The 21373-nt window shown below is 36.1% G+C and overlaps 1 protein-coding gene and 1 long non-coding RNA gene across 3 annotated transcripts in view; one reads left to right on the top strand and one right to left on the bottom strand.

Annotated features, from left to right (window-relative positions):
- Window positions 1–21373, top strand: part of Dcc (DCC netrin 1 receptor) — a 1155384-nt gene that overhangs the window by 865915 nt on the left and 268096 nt on the right. The gene's annotated exons all lie outside the window — the stretch shown is intronic.
- The window catches only part of LOC143269616 (uncharacterized), a 43235-nt gene that overhangs the window by 20893 nt on the left and 969 nt on the right, over window positions 1–21373 (bottom strand). The gene's annotated exons all lie outside the window — the stretch shown is intronic.

The following is a 21373-nucleotide window of genomic DNA, read 5'->3' as shown; positions in this document are numbered from 1 at the left end:
GGGCAAAGAATTGGTGTTTATTCTGTTGGATACTTTGAGGGGAAAGAGGTCAAGAGTGTTGAAAGGTCTGGAAAACAAGGAGGCTTGCCATCTTAGTTTCTTTACCTATTGCTCTAGTAAAGTATTCCCACACAGCAACATAAGGGAGCAAGGGCTTATTGGGCTCACGATTTCATGTTACGTTCTGTTATAGAGGGGGAGAACAACAATGGGCATATGATAAAAGTAGTCATATTATATCCATAGACAAGAGCAGCGAACAGAGGGTTAGCATACAATCGAATGCTTGCTTGCTTTCTACGTTTCATTTAGTGCAAAGCCCAGCCGATGAAATAGTGCTTAAGACAGACATTCAGAGTGGGTTTCCCTACATCAACTAACCCAATTAAGAAAATATTTCACAGACAGGGCCATAGTCCGATGTAATCTAGGGGAGTCCTCACTCTGATTCCCATCCCAGGTGGTTCTGCATTGTAATCATCAAGCCAACAACCGAAACTAACCATCATAATCATGGCCTTTAAATGGTCTAGGAAAGTAAAATTGGGTACAGGCATACTGGAAGATGATAGTTAATGAGAAAATGGTAAGGTCAATGAATTATTTAATTACTCCTACTTTCCAAAGTACCCTGAAGTTTATAAAAGCTGTTATATACACAGAACCACATAGGGACATGACACCCTGATTTGAGGCTATCTATGGCTATTGACTACTTTACAATGCTACATCTGGGTATTGAGTTTCATGCTAAAGGGGAGAGACACAAAGAAAAATAAATAAATCTTGACTTAAAGTGGTCTATAATCTCTGTGGAATTAGGTCCCTGGCAGAAGTTGAGCATTAGATCAGCTCCTAGGAGACCAGTTTACCCATCCTGTAGGTATTTGGGACCCAAAGGTGTAGGTAATAGAAGGTGAGTCCGATCCACGTGTGCTAAGAAAGGAGAGTGAGGATTCCCAATGCTTGGACTGGGATAAATAACACCCCTCACTGGCTCATGATTTGAGTACCCCTTCCTCAGAGGGTGGCACTAGTTTTGACAGTTCTAGAAGGAGGAGGTAGAACTGAGCTGGATAAAATAGGTAACTGGGGTAGAACCTTGTGAGTGTGTTATCTCTTGATGGACCCTGCACTGGTCTCTATTTCAGCTCCCCTCCACCCCTAAGTTCTATTCTCCATGATATTCTGCTCAAGTATTGACATACTGAACCTTCTGAAACTGTAATAAAAATGTATAATTCATCTATTTAATGTCTGATATTTTGTTATCAACAACAGAAAAGTAATGAATACACCTACCTTACCACTGTCCCCACACTGAACCTATCTGGAAGATTCTCTATCTCAAAATTATGTATTTCTCTCTAAAAACCAACAATTTGGAAGAACTGCAATTTGTCAACAGACCAAAGCTGATACCTCAGTAAACTTTAGTTAACTAACTTGAAAATTTGGGGCATTTCCAAATGTAATTATTTTTTCTCAATCTAAAGTTATAGAGTGCATTTATTATTGAAAGGTTTCAGGCAAAAATTGGAATTACAAAAATGAGCCCTTATCTCAGCCCCCAAGGTTGGCTGGCAATCAAATAAAGCCTCTAATTATCTAGCAGCATCGTTCTGGAACCATGCAGAAATAGATGCTAAACACAGAGTAAATTCAAATCATGATGTGAGGCACATATTTTACAATTAACTAGTATTAATTTAAATAATAGACAAAACTAAGCCAAGGTTGCACAGATTGGATGACTTTAGAAGAAACATTGTCAGTTAATAGCATGTCTAAGTATGAGAGTACCCTAAGGTTTAGCTTCCTTTGTAACCAAACTTAAGTTTTATATCTCTTCTCCCCAAGTCCTCTGACTTTAATCTCCTTAAAAAAGCATAGTATGGCACTTGGAGGCAGTGTAAAGATGACTCTCATGCCTTTGAGGCCAGACTGGATTATAATTTCAGGAGTTTCAATCTAGCATTCATAATGAGTTGCAGGTCATTCAGAGCTATCGAGTAGTACCTTGTCTCAAAACCCAAACAAACCAAAACATAAAGAATCTATGCTTCAAATAATCTGCCTTTATTCTCAATATCATCTGATGTAGAGATAATAATAGGTTTACTTTGTTTCTATGCCGTCTTTCCACCCAGAACCTGATGGCTTTCATTAGTTTTTCCCCAAGTTGTCTAAACTGTCACTCTTTTATTGGAAAACTTTCATATGAAATTGACAGAATTGGCTATTATCATTGTCTTTCTCAAACACTTTTTCTAAAGTCATCTTCTGATTTCAATTGGAAATTTCAGATACACTGAAAATTTTGTGGAGGTAGGTCATTTATATAACATCTAATAATTCAACACTTCAGAGGACCAATGATTATAAGACGTATCTAATCTGAATGCAATGAGGAAGAGTTAATCCTATCTGCTACAAATACTTAAATATTTTTCCTGGATAAAATAGTAACAAATCCCATTGTCATTTTTTTACCACCTGCCACTTTTTCATAATGAAACTCAAATTCCATCTATCTAAACATTTCTCAGCTTTCAGACAAATCAACCTGACAGACCATTTGGCATTTTTGCTGAAGCAGTAGCCATCATAGAGATATTTTCTATTTTATTTTTATATTGATAAGTTGAAGGGTCACACACAATGGAGATTACTGTGTAAACAAATGCCTCACAAATTTTTAAAAATATGAATTGGGTTTTCTCTTTCTGTACTTCAAAGAATACCATATTAAGTTTCACTGAGATGCACATTTACTTAATTTTGTTGTGCTGTCTAGTTTTATGTCAACTTGATACAAACCAGAGTAATTTTGGAAAGGAGAACCTCTATTGAGAAAATCTCCCCCACCAGGTTGGCCTGTGATGCATTTTCTTGATTGATGATTGATGAGGGAGGGCCCAGCTCAATGTAGGTGGTGCCACCCTGAGGTTAGGTATCCCTGGGTACTATAAGAAAGCTGACTGAGCAAGCCATAAGGAGCCAACCAGTAAGCAAGCCTCATCCATGGTATTTGCATCAGCTCCTGCCTTCTGGGTCCTGCTGTTTGAGTTCTTGTCCTAACTTCTGAGGCATATATTGATCAAATAATATGCCACCTAAAGGATCAAAGGTTCTATTTTTATTTTAAAATTTCCAAATTTTATTTATTTATTTATTTTTGAGACAGGGTTTCTCTGTGTTGTTTTGGTGCCTGTCCTAGATCTCACTCTGTAGACCAGGCTGGCCTCAAACTCACAGAGATCCACCTGGCTGTGCCTCCCAAGTGCTGGAATTAAAGGTGTGTGCCACAGCTGTCTGGCCAAATTTTATCTTAATCTGAAAGTTTTATCAGAGAACAGGAAATGAATTATTAAAAGATCATTGCTGATATGCTCTTGGGTTAATTATTTCATGTGCCTATTGATTTGCGTATTCATTTTATTGTTTAACAAATATGCATACAACAGTCACCATTATTTAGCTCCACCAGTTTAATATGGAACTTACTAGATTACTTGATGGCCACACTTCCATGGCAGTAGCCATTAGTGTGAAAGTGATGAATGGTAATGCCTGGGACTGAGCAACTTCTTCAAAAATCAATGATGTCATTTCCGATAATAAAGGAGGCAGTTCTGTGTTCCCTGCCGATTTCTTAGAAAAGCCAGGGTGCTTTTTCATTACACTTAACTTCAATGTAACAAAAGGTTGTTTTGTTTCTTGACAAATGGATTAGTGAACCTGATTCTCAAATGCAGGTTGAACCATTAAACACTTAAACTGTTCATCACCTGGACTGTCTTGGTATTTCAGTTGACAACAGCTGAATTAGCAGAGGTGTAAGGCACAGAGACCCAGGTTGAAAAAGTCAGAACTGGTATGACCAGAACTGAAGTTGTCAGACTTCAAGCATCAAGCATCCTACCCATCCTTTAAAAGAGTACCTTAAAAAAAAAAAAAAAAAAAACACCTTTTCCCTGCACCCACAAACACACTAATGACTCTGTAGCTTCCCCATCCAAGAAATTTGTGTTCTCAAAAAGCAGCACAAATAATAAAGATGTAGATGTTCTGCCTATTCCTGTATATCTCATTAACTCAATGGCTTTCGTGTATCTTTAATGTGTTAAAAAACCCATCTAGGTATAATATGCAAAGACAAAAATGCAATCATTGGTCTCCTTGGGATAAGGGCAACACTATATTGTAATCATCCTGTATTAGTTCCTAAGAACTAGCTTAAATTATTAGAAACATCTGAAACACAGTCCATCTTTAAGCAAAGATATTTTTTAAATAATTGCATAAGTATAAGTTCATATTGAAATGACATTGAACAAATTTATATGTTAAACCTACCATTTCATCATAATATCATTACATTTTGATAATTTCACTTCTCTTAGTGATATTTATATTACATTTGCATGGCAGTAATGTAGCACACATGTCTTCAATTTTTTTCAGTGACATCATTCTATTAGCTTGAAATTGGCCTTGTGGTACATTTTATACCACACAACTCAGCAAATGCAACAAATTGGGGCTTTTTCTCCTAGAAGATCAAGTTTGTAATAACTTTTCATACACTACTCCTAAGGGGGAGTATGAGGATTATCAGTTTGTTAGCTTCTCTCTCAATTCTTTTGGTAGACTCTGAGACACCACAAGATAACTATATTGTTTTTTTTTTTTTTGTAGCTTTTAAAACATTTAATGAGCATTAGTGTTTTGCCTGAAAATGTGTCTGTGTCAGGGCGTCGGATCCCCTGGAACTGGAATTACAGACAGGTGTGAGTTGCCATGTGGGTGCTGGGAATTGAATCAGGTCCCCTGGAAGAGTAGTCAGTGCTTTTTAGCACTGAGCCATCTCTCCAGCCCCTGCTTGTAGTTTTTTATTTTTCCCTTCTTCTTTTTTAGAGAAAATAAAACTGTACTGGTTACATTGTATTTACAAACATAAAATTATAAAGGAAAATCAACAGAAAGGAATGACCAGGACTGCTGAGTTCCATATCACGAGTACATTCATCCTGGATGTGGTGATAAAAGTAGGAATGTTTGGGATGAATGTCAACCCTTTGTAGACTCTGGTCTCCCAAGTGTAAATCCCTGAACTAAATCCTTAGTATTGAGAAACAAAAACAAAGAATCTTCCCACTTTTCTCCTGTTTCATCTTCTGAGATATCTTTCCTCAATAACCTTTACATGAATATGATTATGAACACTAAGATACCTACATATATCTCTATCGCCCAAAGCTGGCTTGTCTTAATGAAAAAAAAATAGCTACTCAGTTTTCAGTGTTGGTAAATGGTAAGCACTTCTGTGAAATAAACACATCTTCTTACATAATAAAATTCATTTCACATTAACTTCAGCAAATAAATTTATAGGTGTTTTCCCAGCCTACTGTTCCTAACTTGTACCTTTATGTTTAACACTAACATATAATTTTGTTTGTCTGTGAAGTAGAAGAATTGCCTAGTGCCTGCCTTTAATAATATCCTCATAATGAGTATGAATAATTTCATTAGCAACAGATTATTTTAGTTGTAAAAATAAAATGATTTGAATGTCTTATTATTATGTACTGAATAAAGTTTATTCTTATGTGACCCAAGCTATATAATTTTGCATGATGTGTATGTACTCTTTTGCCTGTCATTTGAATATGCATTCATTCATTCATTTCATTTGTTCTCTTGTTCAACAATTCATTATTATGTACATATTATTAACAATTAGATGACTGAATCCCATAGCACACTTTATAATGAAATAGCCTGAAATTTAGATAATTAAAATGAACTAGCTATAATGTAGTAATATAATCAAAATAGACTAATCTGTACTTTTTATTGCTTTTGATGATATATAAAGACAGGAAATGTTTCCTTTGGGAATCTTCACTTAAAAAAAAAACAATTTTTTGTGTATCAAGATTGTATATAGAGGACCAGACAAAAGGTGTAATTGTCAATTATTTTTTCTGGTTTCTAGATATAAATGTCATTACATTCACAATTCAACGAGTTCTAGAAATATTTTTGTCTAAGACATCATGCAGTCTTAGATCCAAATTATTGGGTTATAAAAAATGTTAGACTTTGTTATAATATTCAATATACATATTTCTACATCAATTTTTCTAGAACCCAAATTTTAAATTTAGAGTAGTTTCCCTTTATGTTAAGGGCATGGATGTCAAGAACTTTAATATAGGATACGACTTAGCTGTGTGATGTGCACAGAAGTCAGATGTTACCATGAAGAAAACATTCTTATTCTGTAGCATGTTGGTCTTATGAGAAGCTGACATTGATGGTAACCGATGCTCTCCAGCCAAAAGGAAAAGCGTCTATCATGCTGTCATATCCCATTTGCTTCAAACTATATAAACAATTTTGCTGCTATACCATTCTTAGAATGCCGTTCTCAATATGCCACTTGCGTTTTGAATGAGAAGTCTTAAGTGACTATATAGTGCATTAAAAAAGTATTTGTTATAATAATCACATGATTAAGGAAGTTTATGATGATTGCAATTTTACGTATATACATAAAATTATATATATATATAAATATGTCTATATGAGTGTGTGAAATAGACAATAAAGCAAGAAAAGAAATAAGAAACCACATCCTCTTTTTATCACACATCCTCAATCAGCAAGCCTTGACCTGTATTTACAGAGAATTGTGGTTTTGTTTGTTTGTTTGTTTGTTTGTCTGTTTGTTTTTTATTCAGCAGGTGTGAGTAATGTGCTTTTATCAGTGGCTACATTTGCATTTCTGTTCAGTGTTTTATATTTGATGGACTGATTATCAAGTCACCTCCCCACAATAATGATTAAGTGTGTACTAATGACTTAAATTTTCAAATGTATGATCAATGCATGAAAGCTCTTTAAACCTCAAAATGTTAGGTGGATCATCTAACTAACATGATGAAGTTATCTCATTATACTTTTCTCAGTTTAGAATCTCCATTATCTTACATGCAATTAAAACAAACAGAATAACCGAGATTTCACCTTGGAACCAAACCTTTACTTCCCCCTTAGTGATACATAAAACATCTGCCAAAGTACTTCAAAAATTCTGATCCTCTGGTCAGACATCCAATGTTTTCATTTCTTTACGTTACTCTCTTCAAACTCCTATTTGAACTACTCTGAAGACAGAATATTTTTTTCACTAACAGCAGCTGTTTTTTGTCATATATGTCTAACTTTCAGAATTTATGCTCAAAGATGTATTCCCTTATAACATCTGCAATTTTATCATAATGATTTCTCCAGGGGCTATAAATAACATTAGATCGTGTGAACTGGAAGGCATATCTCTGATGACTTGAAGATGTCAAGCCCCGCTTCCTTCTATCAATGCTTTTCTACATGTTAAACATTCTTAGCTTCCACAAATATTTCTTGTGTGCTTGTCAGCTCCTTTCTTGATATGTCATCTTCCCCTGCACTGTTTAGAGATCTCATGTGACTCTTAGACAGGCCCTAAGGGCTCCTTCCTCATTTGAATACTTGGTTATTATTCACATAACCTACAATTGCATTGATGGTGTGAGTGAGTGGACATATTATCTTAATCTACAAGAATCTTAAAGGGTTCAAGAATGATTCTGACAGGATCCAAGTCCTTTACTATATTTATGCCAAGCTTTATCATACATTCACCATCTCCCTATGGAACTTTGTGACATACTGTCTCACAGTAAGCCCATTGCCATGCCTTCTCATGGTCCCTTGGAGCTCTTATGAACTTGTGCAACACCAGTCTAATATTGATTGATGGCACTCCTAATATCTCAGGCAATGGATAAGCTACCAACTTTTGGCTGATATATTTGATGCACCGTACAATGTTCTTCTGTCACATGCAAGATGCCTTGAAAAGAGCTGCACTAAAATCCTTATGTTCCTTCTTCCTCTCCAGAGCTCTGCTATCTTCACTCTCAAGAAGTGACATATCTATAAATACTATCTTCATAATACTTTGACTTTAAATCTTTATAAATATTTTCAGTCTAATCATTTCACATTTTTCAGTTTTTCTTATTTCAGACTCTCTTTCAAACTGAACTCTGTAGTGATTATGTAACTAATTGTATCAGCATCTTCAAGAATATTTTCATTTTGTTTTATTTTGTAAGAACATCCTAATTTATCTTTTATCAGTCCTGTATATTGCCTGAAAGTCAAACTGGCTGAGTGCCTGAGGTAAACACCAACAAGAAATGAAAATTTTCTAAAGGACCCCAAAGAAGACACTATACCTTCCATTGCTTTAACATTTCTATTTTTTCCACATTAAATCAGATATTAATCCAATATCTCTATTCTTACCTATATTTCTCCATGTCATTCATGTAAATAATCCAAGTGTTCATTCTCCTTCACATTAAAATTTATGTTTTGCTCATATAGAAAAAAAAAAAACAAGCAGTATGTAATGATATGAGTTTTCTGACCTAGGTCATTTTCATCCCAACTAAAACCACATCACCAGTCATTTTATATATGTGTCCTTAAAGTTTATGACAGTGAGGTATTCAAGTTCCCATTGCACCTGAATCCCTTAAGTCTCAACATCAATTAACTGGTGAATCCACAGCAAAGTGAGTTGAGAACAGTCATCATCCTATTTCACTAACTGGTTTTTCTCTTGACCCAAACCTGATCTCAATTAAAACTCTGACTGAATATTTATTATGAACACTCTTGATAGAGAATATTTTCAGTTGTCAAATCAAAAACACATCACAGACATGAAAGTAGATTCTTTCCCATTTTTATAGTGTTAAAATGTACTTACCCATCAGCTTTTATTCCTCTTGAAATCTCAAATAATACACAAGTCCTGCCCAAATGTTTTATACAAATCAAAGGCACATAATATCAAACCACTACTCTCCAGAACAATGGCTTAGAGTAATATACTTAAAGAAACTTAAGCAAAAACACAGCTCAGCCCCTGGTTTTGAAGACCACATAAAAAAAGGTATGTAAATAAAATCTCTCAGCAACCTTGAGCAACCTTGAGTTGTATCTCCAGTCCATTCTCCTTTTCTCTCCCTAAACTATTGCTTTTTCTTCTCTGTGAAGAGAGAAATCACAGCTACACACGTGTGTGTGCACACACTTGTGCATGTCACACATACACACAGACCCAGACACATGCACACACACACACACACACACACACACACACACTGGCTTGGTTTTGCCTTTAACAGCTAACTCTCTAGAGGACACAATGATTTGTTTCATAGTGATTGATTTAAGGCTGAAGCTCTTGATAGTCAAATAGTCTGTTCCTCTTTTCCTTTTTTTTCTTATTAATACATTCATTCCTTATTTATACAAGGCAAATATGTGTAACAAAGGGAGAGTCACATAATTTTTGTTTGACAAACCTTTTTCAAATGAGGAAGGATGCCCTCTAGATAGCCAATTTCCATTCTTTTTATTCTGATGCTAATGATGTTATTTAAAGTTATTGGGTGCACAGCATCAAATGACATTATTTCAAATGACTTCATGACACAGAGGGAACATTGTAGAGGGAATATCAAATAGAGGTTCTCAAGTGTTTCAACCTTTAAAATGCAAAGGAAGAAATGCAATTGCTATTTATTATTTAGTTACCTAATGCCTGCCCATCATGTCTTTTTGAATTTGGCCCAGTAACTTATAATTAAAAGAATGATTATCCCTGCTGGATATGGGCACAGATTCCCATTATTTCCTTGGATTCCCGTCTGCTGTCTGGCTTTAATGAAAATTTAAACCTCTTAGAATGACATGTGGTACCTGGGATTATTTTTCTTTTGTCTGAGCAGAGTTGCAAGGGGAAAGAACTCCTAGAAAAAAAGAATAAGTCGCTGCTCCTGCCCACAGATTCTTATCTTTCAATCATTCATTTTCTTTTTGGGAGGATTGACAAAGTATGAAAGCATATAAAGCAATGAGATCCTTAACCCAGTTGAGAAGAAATGAAATTTCTATACTTTCTTCTTTGCTTTCAGACAAGACAAGGTTATCTTTTGATATAATTGGAAGCTTCTAACTTATGAAGTTGGAGTTGCTGTTTTTTATTTTACTTATCCTCTCTTCCTGTGAATTTACAAAAGTGTGTCTTACTGTAGGGTGTAAGACAGTCCTTTCAGTTGGTTTCATAATCTATCCTCACTAATTTTTGTATATAGACTAAATAAAGGACCAAGATATTTACAAATAGCCTTACTAGCGCCATTTATTAGAGAGAGTCCCATTCTTTATTGAATTATTTAGTATCTTTATTAAATCAGTTGACCAAATAAAGATTTGTTTATTTCTGTGCTTTATTCTTTTCCACTGGTCTACTTATTTATTCCCACACTAATACCAACTTGCCTTGTTCACACAATGTAATCAGGTAATTAAGAATGAACATCTGGAACGTCAAAACACAAAATTCTCAAAAGTAGAAAACTGCTTGAATACTGGTGCTATGTCCCAAACAACAAGAAGATATTACATGTGGGTCAACATTAAGTTCTGGGTCAACATTCAGGAACATTAAAATATTATAGAAACGTGCCTTCAAGGAATGTGTATGATATACACAATGATTTGTGAATGAATTTTATACTTAGATTTGTAACCCAACCCTAAGGTATCCCATAATGTATAGTCAAAGACTTCAAACTCTGTAAAGAAAAAATAAATAAATAAAACACAACAAAAACCCTTAATCTAAAAGCATTTCCATTTTCAAGCACTTCCAATGAGAGGTTTCCACCTGTACAAATCCTACAGCATTTTTATTTCTCCCAAGCTTGCACATCACTACTTATGTTGCACTGTGATCCATTATTCTCTATGACAATCAATTTAAGCATATGTGAACTACTGACAGAGAATAGAAAAACAGCAAGTATTATCAGTGTAGTTATGCCTGAGATATTTTTCATTTTTATTTATCTGTTTGCTTGTTGTGTATGTGCATGCATAAAGGGCCAGGGGTGGGCACTGGATGTCTTGGTCTTATCTCAGCCTCTGCTTAATTTCCTAGAGACAGGAGGTCTCAGTTGCTCTTGAGCCAGGCGTATCAGCAAGCCCCAGTTATTCATCTATATAATGTATATCTTGATGTTTGATTCAGGGAAGCTAACAAAGCACATAGTTAGATTTACTAAGCACATAGTTAAATATAACATATTTGTAAAAAAAAAAAAACATATTGATTTCTACTTTTTAAATTAATGTCATGATATTTTAAGTAGATGATATATGGTGTTTGTGTCTAGGTAAAGCTACATGAATCATGCTTGTAGAGTGGTGCAAAACTCATTGAGGATAAATATTTCAATTATATATTGTGCTTCTTTTGAACAAAATAATGACTACAATGCAAATGAATCTGTAAATAAATAATGAATGACTGATCATTCTTGCAACAAACCACTATTATGATTCTTCATAAAAGTAAAACAGACCTAAGTTAAACAGAGCAGGTTCTTTCCACTACATAGTCTTGGCTGTGCTGGATTTTGACATGTAGAAAAGGCTGGGCAATAAACTCACATAGATCTGCCTGCCACTTCCTATTGAGTGATGACACTAAAGGTATGTGCCACCACACCCAGCCAGAAGTGAAATATTTCAAGTCCACTTAACATAAGGAAACAAGTCAGGCTGTGGTGGCACATATCTTTAATCCTACATTTGAATTGCAGATCTCTGAGTTCAAGGCCAGCCTTGGCAAACAGAATGAATTTCAGGACAGCTAGGGCTACACAGAGAAATCCTGTCCCAAAAAACAAAAAACAAACAACAAACAAACAAAAAAGATAAAACATAAAAATCATTGATATTAGTGGCCTTAGCTTGCATACATTTTATGGCTGCATTCCTTAGAGTCACAGAAACTGGGAACAAATGTGGAATAGCCTAGAACTTGAAAAGTGCTCATACTCCTGAGCTCACAGTAGAGCTCAGCCCAAAACAGGGCCTGGAGGGAAATCTGCCTTTGGAAGGTGAATGCTCATCATTCTCAGAACTGATGTTCACTGAAAGGAACTTACTGTCTATCCCATGTTGTACCTAATCTTATTTAGCCTTGAATAAAAGTCAGCAGAAAAATCTATTGCTACATATTCTCCACTTTAGAGCTGAATAAACCAATTGTAGGAAAGGAAAACCCTAAGAAAAGCTGAACTGACTTTTCAGTTTCTTTCTGTTGTATCACTCTGTCTGTCTTCAAACTCAAACAAGGATGAGCATACTCTACCTACCTGCCTTCATCTCAATCATTAACATTCTCTGAACTAAGCTTTTTGACCTTATTAAGGAGGCCACAGTTGATAGGCGACTTGGTCTAGTAAACAGTGGGTTAGTTCACAGAGCAGAGCTAACAATGGAAATACACTTACAGCAATGTCCATGATGGATTGCATCATTGGGCCTTTTGATTGGCATTTTTATGCCATTATCAAGAAAAATATTTAAGAGCTTACAGCAAAATCTATTTCTAAAAATGAAAGAGTTGTATTGATTTGTCTTGTCACTGAGAGAGCATAATATGATTTACCAACTTTCAGATAGACCACCAAAATATTTATTTTGAATAATTAAATTCAGACGGGATTCTGTAGTCTGAAACTTTATCTCAGCAGCTGAAACTGCTACCTAGGCAGAATGGTAACATAATATACCTTTTAATAAAAATAAGGTGAAGCAATGAGACAGTGCTAACAATTTATCTCTGTGTTATAATAGTAAAACAAATAAACAAAAAAAAAAAACAGGTAAGCTATTTACAATGTCAGAATTATAATCCTAATACCCCCTAGAAAAAGTAAGCCCATGGTATTCTTTAGCTTCTAAGATTTTCTGGGAGTAAAATATAACAGCTATAATTATCTTAAGATTATACTTTTTTCCTGTCAACATTTTTTGGTTGTGAGCCTAGCCTTTAACGGCTGAGCCATCTCTCCAGCCCTCTTGTCAACATTTTTTAAAGGGGAAATGTGTATGATTACTAACAATTGCTAATATTAAAGAAGGAACAAATCCACATGGCTTCTCTCTTTGATTGCCCCTTATACTGACCATGGGGCCATTTCTGAGACCATTTCTGCCTGTTTTGAATCATTTGAAGAGAGTTGATCAGCAATCATCTCTGTGATTTCCATAAGTAGAGACAATTATATACATTAAAATTACAGGAATAAACACTAGAGTTCTGAGATCTCTGAAACAATCAGAAATGCAGCAGCACCACTGCATTGGTTATACTGATATTTACTGATTTATATTAGTGAAAGCTGTATTATCCATGGCCTAAATGAATGTTATCCAACAAATTCAGTGTTACCTTTGTAGATGTAACCAACCGTCTTATTAAAATAAGAAACACAGAACCAATGTAAAAGAGAAAGCTGAGAGGTCAGAGCTCAGAGCTAAAATCTTACCTCCTGCAGTGCTCCTAGCTTCCCCGAAAGAGCTACTTCCTGTGTGTCTGTCTTTAAATAGTCTTTCTGTTCTGCCTTCTCATTGGTTGTAAACCCAAACACATGACTGCCTCGTCACTGCCTATAAGTACCACCCTCCAGGTCTTAAAGGCGTATGTATCCAATGCTGGCTGTATCCCTGAACACATAGAGATCTACCTAGCTCTTCTACCAAGTGCTGGGATTAAAGGCATGAGCCGCCGCCACTGCCGCTGCCGCCACCACCACCACCATGCTCTTGCTATGGCTCTAATAGCTCTGACCCCTGGGCAACTTTATTTATTAACATACAATGAAAATCACATTTCAGTACAAATAAAATACCACTATATACCTTCTTCATTTTCTGTGTGTGACCTTTCTCAATGTTACCTTGCCATCTAACCCTTCCCCTTGTTCACCTATAGGATGAGACTTATACTAGAGCCCCATTAAACACTACTATTTAGCCTTTAACAATGTAATGCATATATGCATATGATATATGCATAATATAAACTGCTCTGATAATTTTCATTATTAGTGTTTCCATTTTCTCCTAGGATATATCTGCATTCACAAACTGCTTTGTGAGTAGCGTTGTCTGTGTGTGTGTGTGTGTGTGTGTGTATGTGTGTGTGTCAAATAATGCTTTTAGTTTATTCATTTTTTAGTAAAGCAGGCATAAAAACTGCACCTATTTTAGTTTTATACAATCTTCTCTTGCTTAATTACATTATCCTTCATTTCTTGATGCACAAGCATTGAAAAGCACCAGGAAGAGAGGGAGTCATTGCAAATGTCATCACTTTGGGAATGGTAATCTGTGACCTAAATGGAAAGTCTGTTAGGCTTTTAATCTTAGCACTTGGGAAGCGAGGGCAAGTGGATCTCTATGAGGTCAAAATTAACCTAGTCTAATAGGTGGTAGATCCAGGCTAGCCAAGACTACATAATTAGACCCTGCCCCTCCTACAAAAAAAAAGTATGTATTTAAATACATTATCTAGCTGAAATTATATTCACTGGGATATATCTGAAAGTTAGGGTTTTGTAGAGCAGAAAGGTGGAAAGGTATGATGAAATATAAAGGTGGGACATGAAAATCCTGTCTTGTATCTAACATGAGTAGGTGTCCAAAGTTCAGCTGACCTGGAGAGATCTGCAGAATTTGAAGGGGCTCCACAACTGATCCATGAAACAAGTTAAACAAAACAAGCAGTCATGATCTCAAAGAAATCAATTGCTCTTCCCAGTCTGTCTCCCCATAGAAAAAGTGCCAGTGAAGGTAGGAGGATTTTCAGAGACAATGAGTCCGTCTCCTTGCCAAAGAAGGCTGAACCAAAAGTTCTTTCTGTCCCAATGACCCTGGGACTTGAGAATGAGAAAGGGAAGCACTAGGAATGGAGAAGTTCCTAGTACATATTAGGGAGAAGAAAAGCACTTCAAGGTGTCTTCTTTCTCTCAAATGGAGATCTGGATCTTAGTGATCTGCATGTAGACCCCAGAATAGAATCCATCTAGGTAAAGGGGCTTGGACTAGGAATACAGTACAGATATTCACAAGAAGATGGCTGGCCAGAAAGGCATAAACACTTGTCTGCGACTTTCTTCAGAGCCTCAAGAGGGACCGACTTTGTGTTATATCTGATGAGGGAACACGGATGCCTAAATGGGTTCTATCTCAGCAATTGTATGTGATTCATCCTGGAAAATCACACCATTGATTTTAGCTAGGAGGCAGAATCTTAAGTGTGAAGCAGTCCTGGAGATCTGTAGTAATAGTAACAACTCAAACTTCTTGAAACTTGCCCAGAGATAGAAAGATACTAAGGAGGTTTAAGAAGACCAAATTCTAGTCCATTGTCCACAGTAGCAAGAAAACATGGTAGTCATAAGATCAAGAGAAGAATAGAGACTTAAATATTGACCTAGAAAAGTCTTAGTACATCATGACTTACCAGATCAGCTAACTAGGAGTTTGAACTAACAAGCAACAAGACTTGGATTTAGTGAAATTTCCAATGGGAAAAGCAGGAAGCCTATTGTTTACTCTGGTTCTGAGCTGCATTTAGGACAAAATGAGTTAGTATATGGAACACAACTAGCACATCATTTGAAGTACAGTGTTTGTTCAATCAATGTACCTTCTGCTTTCCCACAAACATGGACAGGGTCATGGAAATATCACTGTATTTTATAGCAAGGTGCTTTTCTAGAGTGTTGAATCTTATGGATTAATACAAAAGGAAACTTTGCTCTATTGTGGTGGTTAAAACCAAATGAATATGAGTAATAATAGCATCATATGCATTAGCATTCATAACCATTTTCTAAAGATTAAGAGTTTAAATTTTTTTACAAAGTATGTGTGACAGATCCTGGTGTATTTATTTTGTGTGTGTATGGGGGGATGGTCTAGTAACATAGTTTCTAGTCTTCCATATACTGTTTTTTTACAATGGGAAAAATATTATTTATGCCTTAGAGATGTACAAACCTGTCTTTCATTAGAGTAGAACATTAACATTTTCACTTAATTATTAAAATAATAAGATTTCTTGCTTTTAGACCCTAAAAGCAAACTCAATTACTTAATATTAACTGAGTGGTCTGAATTATGAGGTTATATCAATAACATAGCTATGATTCTAGAGTCTATATGAGTTGAAACAATATCAACAAGACTCTCATTTGTAATTTCTGCATTCATGGACAGAGGTGAAGAATTCTTTTGTATAGTTCTATCCCACTTTGGCACCTTCCATTTTGAAACACAACTGCTGATCTGTGAGATGACCAAACTGTAAGGCAAATAATCAGATATTACACAAAGTGTGAACAAGTGTGAACAATATGTTGAACCCCGATAGGATTTATCTCAACTACTAACAGTGTGAAGAAGATACTTTGGATATTTCCATCATGTCAAATTAATATAGTGTACCACATGAACCAAATGAACCATAGAGCTGTAGTCTGTCAAACCTCAGAACGACAAGGAACAATCCCATTGTTCTTTTGAGTCACTAAGCTTTAAGGTGGCTTGTTGCATGCATTGGTCACTATGATATATCTGCATAAGAGCATTCAATTCCCATGTCTACCCCACAGGACCCATGTAAGTCATCAAAATTATAGGAAGACTATCTGGGGCTCTGTACAGGCATTATGCTTGACAGATTCCTCTCTTCTCACCTAAAATCCAAATTACTTCCTGCATAACAAACTTGTCTGCATCATAAAAAAAAATATTGAAAAATTTAGCTTCATTGTCAAAAGAGGATTTCTTTGATTCAATTTTCTCACAAAGACAAGCTAAAATCTGTGTTCAGATTTACCTCTTGTCTCTGCTTAGATTCATTACATGTATATTACTGACATTCCATGAAAATCTCACTTAAGAGTCAAGCCTAAACTCTGCTTTCTAGCAGTTTTCAGATTTGTAAGGGCCGTGAGTTTTCTTGTGGTTTCTTCTGTTTCTAACAGTCTGCCAGCCAATTATTCTTTTTCCAGACAGCACCTGAGTTTGCAAGGTTTCCCACCTCGGATTCAGTGGAAGCCACTGTGAATGGTTCAGAAGCAAAGTGATGGCTGGCCCTTGTTTCATCGCGTTTATTATCCTCTGGCTGCTGGGAGGATAACACTACTCTCCTTGTAGGCACTTGAAGTGATTTTCAGTGTCTGATACACAAGGAGATCCTTAAGACGTGGTTATTAAAAATAGCAGGAGAGTACCAAAGATTTCTTGAACTCTTGAGGTTTGAATTGCCATGATTCTCTGTAGTCACTGTCGAAATATCTTCCCCAAACTGTGCTACATCATCATTCACTTTAAAAAGAGTGGTGCCCCAGACTACCCATACTTGTATACAGAAATTGTCTATACGCTCCTAATAAGGACCCAATTTCTTGACAGCTCGAGTGACTTTTCCTTCAATGGCAGCTTCTGTGACACAGTTACTGAAGCAGGATGGCCTTTCTCCTCATCTGCTTCTCTTTGACTCTAGAAAAACCTATAGGTTTTAGTCATGCCATTCCCATGTTAAAAATGTTCCTTCTTGCATAGCAGCCAGAAAGCTTTTATAGTTATGCACCTTGTTCCTTACGACTTATAGTACAGTCAAATCTCAAGGAAACCATACAGAATAAGGGCTTTAACCTGCAAGTCCAGAGACAGAGGGCAAGTGTCAGAGAAACTCACACACAACTCATCATTCACATCAATTGAACTGAGGAGGAATGCTTTAAGCAGCCTTAAAGCATTCCTTTAATATATACATATAAGTCTCAGTCTCTTTTCTCTACAACTGTGGGGATAATTAGACAATGCAACTTCCATTGTCTGGAGACATGCTAATACATAGTTCTATTTACCTTTTATCATTGTGCTTAAGTGTGGGCAGAAGGGAGTATACTCCTAGATAGTTAGGTGAAGCCCCACTAATTCTAATCTACAGTGCTGACGATTTGGCACTGGACAAACAGTTGGTGCGCTCTTATGTAGAGAAGATCATCTCTTCCACTCCCAGCTTTCCTCAGTTGCTTTTAGTTCTTTTTGCAGGGTTGAAGCCTTGTGGACTTTTCCCCATCCAGTTTTGCATGTTCATTGATATTATTATCTTTTTTCATCTCGTGTTTGGGTAGTGTTGTTGGTGAGACTTTATGGGAGTAGCTTCGATATTACCAGGAAACATAATCTCTCAGCAAGCTCCCTGATCCTCTGGCTCTTACACTCCTTCAGCCCCCTCTTCTGCAATAACCCTAATCCTTAACTGCAGAAGTGATTTATAGATGTATCCATTGGGACTGGACTCCACAACTCTATATGTTGACTGGTTGTAGTTTTTCTGTAATGGTTTCTTTCTGCTGCAAAGATAAGATTCCATGATGAGGGGTGAAGACTCCAGTTATCTCTGGGTATAAGGACAAATGTTCATAGATTATTGTTAGGGATTATGCTGGTTTAGTGAATTGTTGGATGTAGATTCTCCACCAATACACATGATTTTACTGGTTTATAAGATAGGCACATTATTTCTCTTGTTGAGTGGGTCTTGAAGCCAATTCAAAAGCTGTTGGTCACTGCCAAGGAATACAGGTCACTACTGCACCCATAGGGTTGTCATGACATGCTGGTGTTGATGTGGTTCATACATGTCATAGCTGGATACAGCTATTCATTGCATTTCTCCTTTGTTACCTTCTGCTACCGTGAAAGCTAGTTCTTAGTGAGGGGCCATTTGGTTCAGTTCCATCCTGGAGTCTTTGTGCCTGTACTGCTAAGATGCATTGTATCTTCAGCAATAGGGACTTACTTCCCACATCTGGGTTGGTAACCAGAACAACAGCAATAGAATGTATGTTTTAGGAACCTCTTGGACAGCCCTAACTAACAACTCAAAATAGGGCTTCATAAAGTTTTATACAGATTTAGTGAGTTTATTCTGGTAATGTGCTTAGACTGTTCCTAGTACATGAACAGCATTATGTAGTTGTTGGTGAAATCAATGCATTGCACCAGAAGTAAAGGGGAGACCAGAGACATGTCAGGGCAAGCAATTTGTGTTCAAATTCATACCCCATGAGTTGACCCATTTCTCATGATGATAATGTATCTCTTTTTATTTTTGAGGTTATAATTTTTCACATTTCTTCCTTCCTTTCCCTCTTTCCAAACCCTTCCATGGATCTCCTCCCTACTCTCCTTCAATTTCATAGCCTCTTTCTCCAATTGTTACTGCATAAATATATTATAAGCATATACATGTATTCATAAATATAATCTGTTGAGTCTGTATAATGTCCATACACACACACACACACACACACACACACACACACACAGGTTTTGAGGGCTGATAATTTGCAAGATAGTGACTTCCATACCCAACACTAAACTAGAAATAACAAACTCTGATCACTAAAAGCACTGATTAGCCCATCAAACTTTAGGATGCTTTAAAGTAGAAAGCTCTACTCAATAGCTATACACTGTAAGTGATGGGATGTTTTCTGTTTCTATCACGACTAAAATCAATCATTCATTATTTCTAATTATCAAACTTCCAGTCTTCTATATTTTATCTTCTACATACCAAGAAGATGTATGTGTATGGTATGTAAGGCCCTCACCAACAGATTCTGGGGATTTGTAATAATTTTGTTTGCCTTCATGGGTCTTGCTTTCTGAGGCCCTGACCTCCCTCCTTTTCTACCACAGCAACACAGAAAGAAGTTGCTAATAATCCTGAATGCTTCTCCACAAGGCTTGCTATCATTGTGATCTTCATCCAGACATGAATTTTTCTATTCTTCTCTCAGAAAACATCAATCCTTGAGGTTTTCTGTCACTTACAACTATCCCCACAACAGACCAAAGGCCATGCTCTAGCATCCTTCTCACAAAATTATGCAAATCTGCTCTCTTTCTGTTGCATCAAAAGCACACTTGTATATGAAGCAGAAGCTTTCAGTTACTCTTTCCTTTCAACCTAATATTTACAGCCTGAATGGGTTACTTGGGCATAAACTGAGGTGCGGAAAGAAGGGAGTACAGAGATAAATACCTCAGCTAACATTACCTAATTTTATGTGGATTTATATTGTAGAAGAAAACAAATAAACTAAAGTTAAAGAAGTCATAAAAGCATCAGAACAAATGTATTTAGTAGTCAAGGCCTTTATATATCAACTGTGCGCAACAGCTATAAGAATTCAGAACCTGCTTCAGGATTAAGGAAGGTTATAAAGAAATTGGTATTTCTATGTGCATTATGAATGATGAATAAGAGATCGATGTGAATGTTAGGATCTTTGGAAATAGAAGATACCTCATGGTGCATTTCCTATGTTGTAGTAGCAGAAATAATAGAAAGCCCAGCTATTTCAAATGTGTTTAGAAAGAACCAAATAGCAGTGGCCTAAACTTGACAATTTATAGAGGAAAGTCAAAGTGATATTCAAAGGCAGTTAGTACCTAGCAGGATATGGGCTTGGATGACAAAATGGTGAAATGTAATGACCACTTGTCTGGTTGGGTTAGGGAGTGTTTTTGTTTCATTCTATTTTGTATTATGTGTGTGTGGTGGGGTGATACATTTAAGGCATGATGATCAAGGTCAATTTGTTGTAACTATTAAGCTAATTAAAGTATGTTATGTGGTGTTAATTTTTTTAAGATGATCTTTGAAGCTGACTACCTGGCCTTTTCATAGACATTGGCCCTTGCGACTGCTTGCTTTGAAATTAGTCATATTTTGTTTATTTTATTTATTAGTTTACTTATTTAGCCATAAAGGCCCCTTTAAAGTCTACTGAATTTCAAAAACGTCTTGACCATAATCATGGTCACAGAATTCTTATCTCATCATTTATATCTAAGTCTGAGTGCTTCAATATCCCATATTCTTACTTGATAATTTCTTGACTTTCTCAAATCTCCTGAACTTCCAGACACATACTTAACCACATTTACTGTTTTGCTGCTGATACATTTGTGTTTCCTGGTTTGTTAGAGTATCAGAAATATAGCAAATGTTCTATAATATTTACTTGATGAAAAAAAGTTATCAACAATAGACACTCTGTAAACACACATGAAATGTTATTTGCTGAGCATGATCTAGCCTGCTGTGGTCTTTGCTAACAGATCTTTGATGCTGACTGCATGGTTATCCTTCTGAACACTTCCCAGGTAGCTGAGGAAATGCTGACTCCCAGGAAATTTCAGAAATTGGTCCAGATTAGTCTGACCGTTTTAAGATTCCTATAATCTTGTCAGTGGATACTTTCACAGATCCTGTAAATAAATTCCTCAATGAGACTTGAGGAAAGGATTGGTAGTATGATTTAAGACAGTTCTTCTCTGTTCTGCGGGT

This window comes from Peromyscus maniculatus, chromosome 19 (assembly GCF_049852395.1).
Source record: "Peromyscus maniculatus bairdii isolate BWxNUB_F1_BW_parent chromosome 19, HU_Pman_BW_mat_3.1, whole genome shotgun sequence".
NCBI classification, from domain to species: Eukaryota; Metazoa; Chordata; class Mammalia; order Rodentia; family Cricetidae; genus Peromyscus; species Peromyscus maniculatus.
The sequence above is the reverse complement of the archived record's forward strand: the minus strand, read 5'-3'. Positions and strand labels throughout refer to the sequence as shown.